We start from the raw sequence: 12,419 nt of genomic DNA, 5'->3' as shown, positions 1-12,419 counted from the left end.
ATATATATATATATATATATATATATATATTTGTATGTGTGTCTATGTGTATATGTATAGGTGTATGTGTGTCTGTGGGTGTATATTTAAATATATATATATAGATATATATATATATATATATATATATTGATCTAGAGAGAGAGAGAGAGAGAGCGAGAGAGAGAGAGAGAGATAGACATAGCGAGGCGGTGGCTGAATCTGTGAATAGGCGGCCTGCAGTCCTGATGGGCCCAGGTTCGAATCCCGGCTATGGCAGGGAACAGTTTAAGGATTTGAATTTCATAAAAAGTAGACTTTCCTGATCTACCAGATGACCCGCCGACATGTCGTAAAAATACCCCCGCTAATACCAATACACCAGTCCTGTATGAGACAGCCCTAGCATGTATTCAATATGGACGGTGGGTGTTAGTGCCGAAGTGGTGACATATGGAGGTGTAGGAGGGCTACTGGGCTTTGGGATAGGCTACTGCCCCCGAGATATAGGCCCTCAAGCCTTTGCCCAGAGTCGGACACAAAAAAAAATATTTATATATATGTATAGAGAGAGAGAGTGATATATATATATATATATATATATATATATATATATAAATAGATAGATAGATACATAGATAGATATAGATTGACAATATATATATATATATTTATCTATCAATCTATATATATATCAATCTCTCTCTCTCTCTCTCTCTCTCTCTCTCTCTCTCTCTCTCTCTATACATGTCTATATATATATATATATATATATATATATATATATATATATATATATATATATATATTTATCTATCAATCTAATATATATATATATATATATATATATATATATATATCTATATATATATATTTATCTATCAATCTATCTATCTATCTATCTATATATATCAATCTCTCTCTCTATATATATACATGTATATATATGTAGAGAGAGAGAGAGAGAGAGAGATTGATATATATATATATATATAGATAGATAGATAGATAGATAGATAGATAGATTGATTGATATATATATATATATATATATATATATATCCATCTATCTGTCTATCTATCCATAGCTATAGATAGATAGATAGATAGATAGATGGATATATATATATATATATATATATATATATATATATTTATTTAGATAGATAGATAGATAGATAGATTGATTGATTGATATGTTTCTTTTAATTACTGACTTCCCTTTTTAGCAGAAGCCAGAACAAATAACAATTATTCCTTTTGGCGGTGGAGTTAGTGAATGTCACTGTGGCAGCGGGAAAGACATAAAAAATGGTACCTATGTGGAGATATGAAATTGGCTGTGTAAGGAGATGTCAGAATAAATTAGATCAGCATAAGAGCAGGGAGGGTGCTAAGAAGATGATATCTTGGAAGGTAGGCTAGGGCACAGGGAACAAACAGATATTTGAGAAGAACACAAGAAGCAAGCAAAAGAGGGAACAATTCCTGAAGATATGATATAAAACACACTTATATATAAACAGTGCCTTGAAAAGATAAAAAGGAATGAAAGAACTGAAATTCTTTTTAGCTAAAAGAGGAGAGGAATGAGAAATACCTAGATAAGTAAAATACAGGAAAATATATAAAAGAAAAATCTGAATGAACCGGAAACACACTACACAAAAAAGTAAACTCAGAGCTTTTACTTTAGATTGAAAAGAATAAACTGAAGGAGAGGGAAGACAGGGTTGTGATGAAATAGAGTGGACGAAGATTTTTTGTGTGAAATGGGAGAAAAGAGAGATGAGGCACGATAGATGTGGTAATAGATAAAGAGAAAGAACAGTGTTTTGGTGTGGCGGTGAGGTGGTAGTAACAATATGCTCAGGCAAAGGTCACGAAAACACAATTATTCGAGAGAGAGAGAGAGAGAGAGAGAGAGAGAGAGAGAAGGGAGGGGAAGGATACGTTATTCTCCCAGTTTTCTGTCGTGGGCGGGTGGCATAAACTTAAAGTTATGACACAAATTCTCTGGCTAATGTGACGCACCTGTCTATCTGCCGCTCGGAATTTTCGCATTCATTACTGACCAATGTGTTTGGGCTTCCATTGTGCTGTTACACTGTTGTCTTAACACAGTGTACGTTCATGGGCTCTTTATATCACTGTTCTACTGTTGTCTTTAGCACAGTGTATGTTAATGTGCACCGTATGTCACTGTTAAATTGTTGACACTCTCAGGACTGGACATTCAGTTGCTCAGTATGTGACTGTTAAACTGTTAGGCTTTCCTCGTAATAACATTTCATACCTTCCACTTACCTTGCTTTCACATCGTAACCACTTTGTTATGATATCCAGGAACAGCCATACAATGTCCCCTGAAAAATAATATACTTGGAAGAGATCTCCATTAAATATGCTCTGTGACATGGTTAAAGACAATGTTCTTGCCAAAGCATTCATAGCAGGGTTTATTTTCAAGTTAGTACCAGTATATGATATTTCTCTTTATTCATTCAAGTGTCTCCCTCGCAAAACCTAAGTCGAGGACTTTATGACGCTTGAGCCGGGATGTCAGCTTTCCGTCCTTCTGTTCACTCTCTAGAGGGCCAGTTATTGACCGATTTTGATGGTTGAAGTGCCAAATGAATTATCTCCACCTGACGGTATGCCCTCACTGAAGTGATCACCAAGTTCGGAGCTATCATAAGGCCACAATAACTCGATTGACCCAGAGCCGTACCAGTAGAGAGGTGGCCTGCAGTCCTACCGGACCCAGGGTCAAATCCCCGCTGGGGCAAGGAACAGTTTAAGGATCTGAATGTCTTAAAATCAGACATTACTGATCTACCAGAAGACCCGTCGACATGTAAAAATACCCCCGCTAATACCAATACACCAGTCCCGTGTGAGACAGCCCTAGCATGTATTCAATATCGACGGTGGGTGTCAGCGCCGAAGTGGTGATATGTAGAGGTGTATGGTATACAGGAGGAATACTGGGCCTTGGAAGCAGGCTGTGAGGCCTATGCCCAGAGTAGGACACATAAAAAAATATATATATATATAGGAATACATTATTAGTCCTCAGATAAGGGAACAAAAGGTATCAGCATATTTGCCTGTTGATACCGGGATATTAGGACTAATTATTATCAGTAGTACATTTATCGTAAACACTGGAAATATTATTCTATTTTGGCAAAAATTCTACTCTATTAAAATTCACACGTTTCAGCCTGGGAGGAGTCCACTGTTGGACCAAGGACTCTCTGAACTTTTCTACTCTGTACTACTGGCTGTTAGATACTTCCGTCCAGTCATAGCAGATCAGTAAATTTCATCGTACTTCTCCAACTTGCACCCTGTCTTCTTTTTCATTGCATTCAGTCTTTAGGTTGGCATTCCGTTGTCGTGACCGTTGATAAGTTTGAGAAAGATATGGGAAACCTTGCTACTGTCCGTTTTTAATTGTCTCGAAAATATCCTCTGTCTTCTTAACCAGCCTCATCGATAAAGCTTCTCGAAGCCCCAGGTGTGATACAGACCAAAACTTTCCATTCCTCTGGTAGTATTTAGGTGTTTTGGGCCTCCAAGCTTTCAATTTATACGTTTCATGATGCAAAGGGACTAATAGAAGGAAGATGATTACGGCAGGAGGGAGGGAGAGTCCCACCATAAAAAAACGATGCTAGTAGCAATGCGTGCCACATACTAGATAAACTGTATACGATTCTGTGCTGTACCCTCATGCTGAATTCTTTATGTAGATTCATAAAAAAATATATAATAATGACAAATTCACTCAGAATAATTTTATGAGCATTTCTGAAGAAGCCTAACAGATTCAATTACTTGAACTGTCAATGCAGACTACAACAACAAAACCAATAGCTACAAGTTATTAACGAAGTGATACAGAACACTTCAAAGGTGTATAAACCTCAGTGCCTTAGTACTGGTTATAAGAAATAAAAGAATTTGATTCAGTGCAAACAGTTGTAGCGATGAGAGCAATCTGAGGGCAGAATGAGAAGAAACTTACTACCAGGCACTGAGTCACTAAAATGACACTGTTAGGGGTAATATCCATCTGCGTTGATAAAAACTGCCCTTTGCCCATAATGAAAGCAGTAGGACAAGGGAGCATTTTTGTTCCAAACTTATTAACGTCAAGCCAATTGAAGTATTTTAGTGTAACGGTCAGGTAAAGATATCTGATTTTGTCTAACATCAGACGAATTTATTGAGCTGCGTAAATCCTAGGCAACAAAATATTTGTGTTAACATCGCAGAACCAGATGACAGTCTCACTGAAGTATCGATTGTAGCTGCACGTAAAGAGATCTCTCTTGCCTGAATCTTCATATGCACTGGCAGAAAAACTTGGTTGGCTCCTGGTTTTATCCTATTTTTAACTTTATTTTCCCCCGTCGCTTTACGAAAAACGCGGGAGAGAGGTAGAAGGTGAATGTTAGTGAGAAGGCACCACGGCATAAAATCCTGGTTAAATGTGTGGTGAAGGGTGGAAAGGAGAAAAGAAAAACTCACGAGACTGGATAGTCCACAATAGAGAAAAGGGTGTGGACTGGGAGATTGTGATGACAGTATCAGATTATCCGAAAATATTAGAATTGTCTGAACTGCAAAGAAAGAGAGAGAGAGAGAGAGAGAGACAGAGAGAGACAGAGACAGAGACAGAGACAGAGACAGAGAGTGTTCCGTGATAACAAGTCCAGAATATTATAAAGGAAATAAATGATGCTTTTTTGGCAGTGCCTTTCCATACCGTAAACTTATTACCAGCCGTGATAGCGAAGCTGGTATTGTTTTCAGCATGCCTGTCTGTCTGTACTGTATATCTATTAGCACGATATTATCGCAACCGATCAAAATACCATCACAAAAGATGAAAATCTCACATCAGTTCGAAGCTGGTAAAAATAGGTCAAGGTCTATTTGTCTGTAACCATGATAACTTCGTAACCGCTCAAGATATCATCACAAAATTTTACAGGTGTGTAGTACGAATGGAAATCTCCTACGAGTTCGAAATAGGTGAAAGTAGGTCAAGATCAAGGTCATGTTCCGAGCCGCGCAAGATATGTATCGGTTCGCTGCTGGTGTGATTCTCCTTTTGGGATGGCCTCTTGTTATCCATATATTTGTAAATAAATGTGTAACTACTACTTAGCATAAACACCGTCTATTTCTGTATCTGAATAAGATCATTGTCAATCCTTTAATAAAATCAAGTGGTTATAATGGAAATGAACTAGCTAACCAACGAACTGTCCACAAAAAAGGTCAAATTGGTTATATCTAAACACTGGTTTGAATTGATGCTTGAAATGCTTCCAGAAATTATGAAAGAAAATTGAAAATAGAATCATATCACTAGCTGAGAGCGAATTTATGATTCTGATGTTATTCCAGCACCAAGTTTAAGACGTCATAAAGCTGGTACAGAATTACGACAGGATTTCAGGGCATGAGGGAGAATGAGAAAATCTTCGAGCATATTTCGCTGCCCACATATGTCAAATACACTTGCTACTTTCTGAAGTCTGGTCCAGAAAAACTTTTGACGATGCGTTAGTTACTTATTTCCTTAAATGTCATGGACTTATTGAGAAAGAAATTAACTGCCAACTTGGCTTGCTTTCTGGCTTTGTTCTTCACTCTTTTTCTCAGCCATGAAAATATAAATGATGCCGTTAATCTTATAAAGTACACATTTATTTGAGGTTAGAAGGTAAACATATGAATCACACCATTATTTGTCCTAGCTAGCCAGGTGTGTACATAAAGCACGATTCATCTTCTTATGTTGCACCTCGTGCAGAAGTAACAACATCTTAACAGAATATGACCATAACTTACAATAATATGCGGATGAGACGGGAGGGAAAATGAGGGATGAACGTTACCCTCTCATGACAGGGACAACTCCAATATTCTGTATCTGCTAACGTCAGGGAATTTTATTCAGCTGGGACTGTCATAAAAGTCTGAGATTGTTACTACTGGCTTTATTAACCCTCTCCTGGTCTAGATAACTCTGGTATTCTATTCCCGCAAACACCAGGCCATTTTTAGAAACTGATATACTATCATGCCAGGAATATTACTAGGGATGGGAAAATAAGGAATAAATGAATAAATTATTAAAGTTTGGGAGAGCGACAGATCAGAAGTGTTAGAAAAGGCATGAGGGGCGGTGAAATAAGAGGAAGGAATGGAGGGAACAAGGATGATGGGAGTATTGGACGACGAGAGAAGGGAACATTAAAAGCTAGGGTTTTGAGGCGACGGAAAAGGAAGGGATTTAATGAATTGCATTTTTTAATAATCTGATACGAGACACTTAACAAACGTTACCGACTGAATAATTATAAGGTATGCAACAATACGAAGAAAACTTTACACTAGATAACATGCAAGTGATATGAAACAAATCGATGAATTATATAGAAACTTTTAAACTTTAATCATGTCACCGTAAAAGAAAAAGAAAGACTATTGATAAACATAATTTTTTAAAACAGTACAGTATATCGATAACAATACTCATTATAAAAAAAGCACTGCCAGGCCAGAAGCGATCTTTCGCATGATAAAGGAGAAACAGGTAAATCATAGACATAAAATGAAGAGACGAGTATTGGAGAAAAGAGAGCAATCTTGCAGAGAGGCTGTGATGAAGGAGTTAAGGAAAGTCATTAATGATTAGAAGGAGGGAAACAACTTCATGAACACAGGAGGGATGTACTGGTATTGTACTCTGCGTTACTAACTTCGTCACTATTACCGATACTTTCCTATCCTGTACTTGCTTGTTTCCATCGATTTCACTGTACACAGTTGAAATGTTTCCAGAGGCGGGGGTCAAAAAAAAGCCTTCTTTAACTCCTTCAGTAAATTATCACACTCCTATGTTGAACCAAATATTCTTGAAATAACCAAAAATAACTAGCTGAATTATTTAACTTGTGATTTCAGGGGTTAAGAATAAGGCCGATGAATCATGAGGCTGAAACTTCAAATACCGGTACTTGTAGGCCTACATCCATCGAGATTATTAAATGTATCTCTTTCAGACACACACTTAGGCGATATTAGTCAGATTTCGTTGTGATAGGTAATGTAGTACTCATTCCCGCATCCTTGTTTATGTTCTATACTAATGGCTGACGCTTATCATGCTTGTCCATATTACTTCTTTATAAATCAACCAAGCCAAACCCAACATGAACCACGCACTCTTAACACTCTATGGCACCCATTACTAACATGTATCTCAAAAAACTCACCTAATGTTATCAAGAATAGAATACTTAGGTTCTTATGATCATTATAAGGTTCATGGTGACAATAACTAAGGCTCCTAATCTCATTTCCAGGCTAATAATATCACCTATGGTTAACCGGGAATATGCGTTAGGGAAAACGCGACAATGCAAGGGTTTAATAAGCGCTGTTGAAAACTGCCGCACTTAACTCACCAATACTCCCACATTCATTTCATTGCACAAATTGGGTTGGAGCTGATGTATAGTACCGGATGAATATTGGCTCACCATTCCCGCAAATACAGACCGACACCAGACAATGGTTACTGCAAAATGCTTAATAATACTACCCCACTGTAATAACACTCCTTTCAGGATGACGCAGGATATTGCCTTCTAGAATCATTTCCTGGATCGTCTACAGTAAGCAGTGATACTCCGTGCATACTCTGAATTTCACAGTCTATACTGGCTTTTTAGAATATCCTAATGCCTCCTCTCTGCGACACGCCAATTATCGTGAGGACCTAGAGCAAAAATTTTTGGACTGTTATGTGTCACATTGCGGCGTTGAGTTCCACAAGAGAGGTCCAGGGACCACTGGGACCCTGTCAGGATGATGGGGCCACAGCTTGAGCTTTATCTGAATAACCTCGGATGGCCGCAGGAGAAGAAGGAGATATGAAAGACGGACAGGTGGGAGGGAAATCGGAGGATGCGACTGCCAGAAGAGACTGGTCGGAATTCAGAAAATTCTGCTTAATAACAGAATTATAGGCATTTTCTGTTAAAAGTGAACAGAGATAATTTTTATCAGTTTAGGAGTGCTGAATCCAAATTTGCTGTTTGTCAACCGGTCTCTCAGCTATTTTAGCCAGAGAAAGCATAAAAAACAAAATGGCCAGCAGATGCTGTGTACATGAGCTCTGTCTTACAATCTGAGAACCCATTACGCAAATACACAAGGTCAGCATATGGCCCAGAATCTGATGATCTTTATGCCCACAATGAAACAACCACAGGTCGAAGACGGCATGATGCTGATGATGAATGCATACTGTTCCATCATCTTTTGACACTGAACTATTCTCTGATGAGGTTCCTGATGGCCATCAGAACATTGCAAATTAAAACACTGCAACCATGCAAATTGAGAATGACCTTTCAGAAGCAAGACATAAGGGTCAGGAACAACTGAAGAGCCTTGCTGAAGAAAGACCACTTCCAGAAGAAAGCAGAAAAATGAAATTCCGAGATCTTCTGCAGAAAAACAAGGTTCTCACATTTTCTACATTGTATGATATTGAAGGACAGGCACTGGTCATTCAGAGGCTAAGAGTATCAAAAGAGTCGGAAAGATCCTCCAGCAGCTCATACCAGCACATGAAGCAAGAAGAAATGTCAGTCTTTCTGACATACTCTGCTCTTGCCAATGCCACTTGCCCTGGCAGAAAGTACTGGAAACCTGAGAACAGTATCAAAAGCTTTGCTGACATCAGATTTGCCTCGTTCCCAAAGGCTTGAAACCACTGGGTTAGGTAGCAATGCAACACTCAACACTGATGGCCAGGTATTTGTGATTTCTATTGGAAAACCACTGGAAACTTCGACATTTAGAAACTCGGTTGCTGTCGTTATAGGGAGCATGTTGCTCTGTGAAGCACCATAGGACGAACATTCTCTTTGGCAGATACTATGAGGTGTCAATCTAGTCTGGAGCTAGAACAGAGCATAGCCAAGGCTCAAAACCTATCAGAAAGCCAATACAGTGAAGCGAGGTACCTCTGCCTTCAAGGTGGGATAACCCTGCACATCCTAAGAACAAAGCTGACCTTGCCAGGTTTCTGTCTCCACAGCTGATTTAGAAATCACCAAAGGACAAAGTAATCGTAGTAGCTGGTAGTTTAAGCTGTGAGGAGAGAGTTAAATGCTCTATTCCTGAGGTTGTGACAGAGAATTTAGAAGCAAGGCATGAGGAGGCAGATACCAGGTTTGCTCTAACACAGCGTTGAAAATCAGCCACCAGCAATAGTCGTAGCGGCACGAGATGCTGAAATTTTGATCCTCTTTATAGCTCACCTTCACAGAATGCATTGCTCACAGCGGTGGCTTAAAGCTGGTACAGGCAAACGAGTACAGTATGTCCCAGTGCATATCCTAGTGGAAAACTTCCTTTTGGACCATCTGTACTGGAGGTACTACCTGCCTTTTATGCGATAACGGGCAGTGATACCACTTCCTACATTGCTGGGCACGCTAAGAAAACCAGCCGCTAAACTTTCTTCCAACACTATGAGCTTCTGAAAGGCCTGGGCAGGGATGTCTCCAGTGATGAAAATGAAAAGGATGTTGAACTCTTCATCTGCAAGTTGTAAGCTGTGCGAAATGTAGATGCTACAGACAAAGCAAGGGAATCACTGTTTGCATAATCTTGTGCACCAGAGGCACTTCCCCTTTCAAGTGATGTCTTGTCACTACACATAAAACTTGCTCCTATCAGGCAACAACTAAGAGGCAAGCTCACATACAACATCTTGAATTGCCATCACCAGAGACAATGGGCCGGAAGTTTGAAGAGAATTTTCTGAAACCAATTCTTATGAGCCTGCCACCTGTCCCAGAATCTTGCTTGGACGTGACCTCCTGCGGCTGCACCACAAAGTGTACGATCGTCTGCAGTAAATGCAGAAAGTTTTAACTCCCATGCACCTCAGCATGTAAAGGCAGAGCGAATGATGTTACATATTATTGTGCATGAAATAGTCCATAATGAGATGATGCTGTATTTTTTTTTTTTTTTTTTGATAATGAATGGAGGAAGGAAAAACAAAGGAAGAAAAATAAGTCCCTGTGCCTAAAGGCATCATTCATTCATAAAATACTTACAACAATTGGATTTAAAATCGAGAGGATTAAATGTATGTGGGAAGCAAAACCCAGGAAGTGAATTCCAAAGAGAAAGTAGTTCTGAGGATAAATGAATTTTGAAAAGCAGAGGTTCTGCATTGTGGGGGAGAGAGTGTGAGTTCATGGGCGCTCCCAGCTGCCCGAGTATTTCGGGAGAAAATGTGAAGGGAAGGCGCAATTGAAGCCAGTTCGTTAGAGCACTTACGGTAAAAATATCGATAAAATAGTGCTAAAGAAGCAACATCTCTACGTACTGATAACGGAGGAAGGTCCTGTGTTATGGCAGGATTATTGATAAATCTAATGGCTTTATTTTGAATTTTGTCTAACTGCCTCAGTGCAACCGATCCACATCCACTCCACAGTGGTGAACAGTATTCGATCTGAGAACGCACATGACTTATATTGTGTGGCCATCTGCTCGTCAGTGAAGAACTCACGAACTCTGTACATAAGTTCCAGTTTTTTAGAAGCATTTTTAACAAGGGATCTAACATAAGCTGTCCAGCTTAGGTTGGGGTTTAGAGTAACACCTAGGATATCAATTGTAGTGGATATGGGAATACGGACATCATTTAAAATTATGTGAGAGTCTGAGGGATTCTTTCTACTGGAGAAATTAATGTACTTAGTTTTCTGAGCATTGAGACCAGATTTTTTTTGTCGCCATTGATTAATTCTAGAAAGGTCTTGGTTGAGAGAAATTGCTGTGTTTATTTGGGAATTTATAATATCAAATTGTGTAAAGGAGGTACTAAATGTGAAAGAACTATGAAGGGTCGAGTCATCAGCATAAGAGTGTATCGGGTTGTGCGTGACAGATAGGAGGTCATTTATATGAATGACAAAGAGGGTTGACGCCAAAACTGATCCCTGAGGTATGCCAGCATTTATGGAATGAAACTGAGAATAAATTCCATCTACCATGACCCGTATTTTTCTACTATGAAGGTAAAGAGAAATTAGAGGAACCAGTGATGCAAGGTCATAGTATGACATCTTAGACAATAAGGCCTAGTGCCATACTCTGTCAAATGCTTTTGAAATATCAAGTGCTACTGTGTGTGTTTCACCATGTTGGTCTATTGTTTTGTTAATCTGATGGGTAAGAAGGCAAAGAATATCTACAGTTGAACGTTCCTGTCTAAATCCATACTGCCGATCATTGATCAATTTATTGATTTCTAGATGCATGACTATGTGTTTGTTAATTAGTGTCTCAAACACTTTACCGAGAACGGAAGTTATTGCAACTGGTCTATAGTTTGATGGATCAGAAGTTGCCCCCTTTTTAGGAACAGGATGGATATTTGCTTCTTTCCAAGGGGCGGGAAAAATTGAGGTACGGATGCATAAGTGGAAAAATTTTGCTAATACAGGAGCCAACACTGAGGAGCAATTTTTAAGTACTATTAAAGGAATTTCATCTGGACCAGTGGCTTTGTCTGTGGATAGATTCTGTAATACGGCTTGTACATATCTGGTGTGAATCATGAAAGGAGGTGTTTGAGGGGAATCAAAATCAAGTACAGGAATATTATGTTTTTCTGAATTTAGGGTTGAGTTTGTTGAAAAAATGTCAACAAGAAGGTTGGCTTCTCCGCATGGGTCACCTACTAGATTTCCATTGGAGGACTGTAACGGTGGAATGGAAGAGGTGGTAGTGAAGTTAGTTTTGAATGAATTAAGGGTTGACCAGAATATTTTGTTATCATTTGGACTGTTTAGTAGTTTGTTAGCTTGTCTATGTAGAAAGTTTGATTTAGAAAGATTGATAATAGTTTTGGCATGGTTTCTGATATTTTTATAATAGTTAAAGGCTTCTTTGTTTTTGGTCCTTGTATAAGTGTAATAGGCTATTGTTTTATGTTCTGTTTCTCTAGCACAGTGTTTCTTAACCTGGGGTCCTAGCACCCCCAGGGATGCTGAAATCAATTTAAGGGGGTGCTAGAATATGCTACATTATTGTTTTTTTTTTTTCTTAATGGTTTTGCTTAGTATTGGAATCCTTGATTTCTGCGGGGGGAATGTATAAAATAAACTGTTAGGCAGTACTTTACTTTAACCCTGCAGTAGTGTAGAAACTGTAGTCCCAGTAACCAGATGTAAAAGGGTGCTGGACTGAGACCTTATTACAGGGGAGTGCTGAGGTCGGAAAAGGTTAAGAAACGCTGCTCTAGCACAATTGTGGTCAAACCATTTAGGAGAATTACATCTTTTTCTGTAACTATGATGGAGAATGAATGTTTCCAT

Source organism: Coenobita brevimanus, chromosome 95 (genome assembly GCF_032717465.1).
Source record: "Coenobita brevimanus isolate Jiangsu-jjx chromosome 95, ASM3271746v2, whole genome shotgun sequence".
Taxonomy (NCBI): Eukaryota; Metazoa; Arthropoda; class Malacostraca; order Decapoda; family Coenobitidae; genus Coenobita; species Coenobita brevimanus.
Note: the sequence above shows the minus strand (reverse complement) of the source record.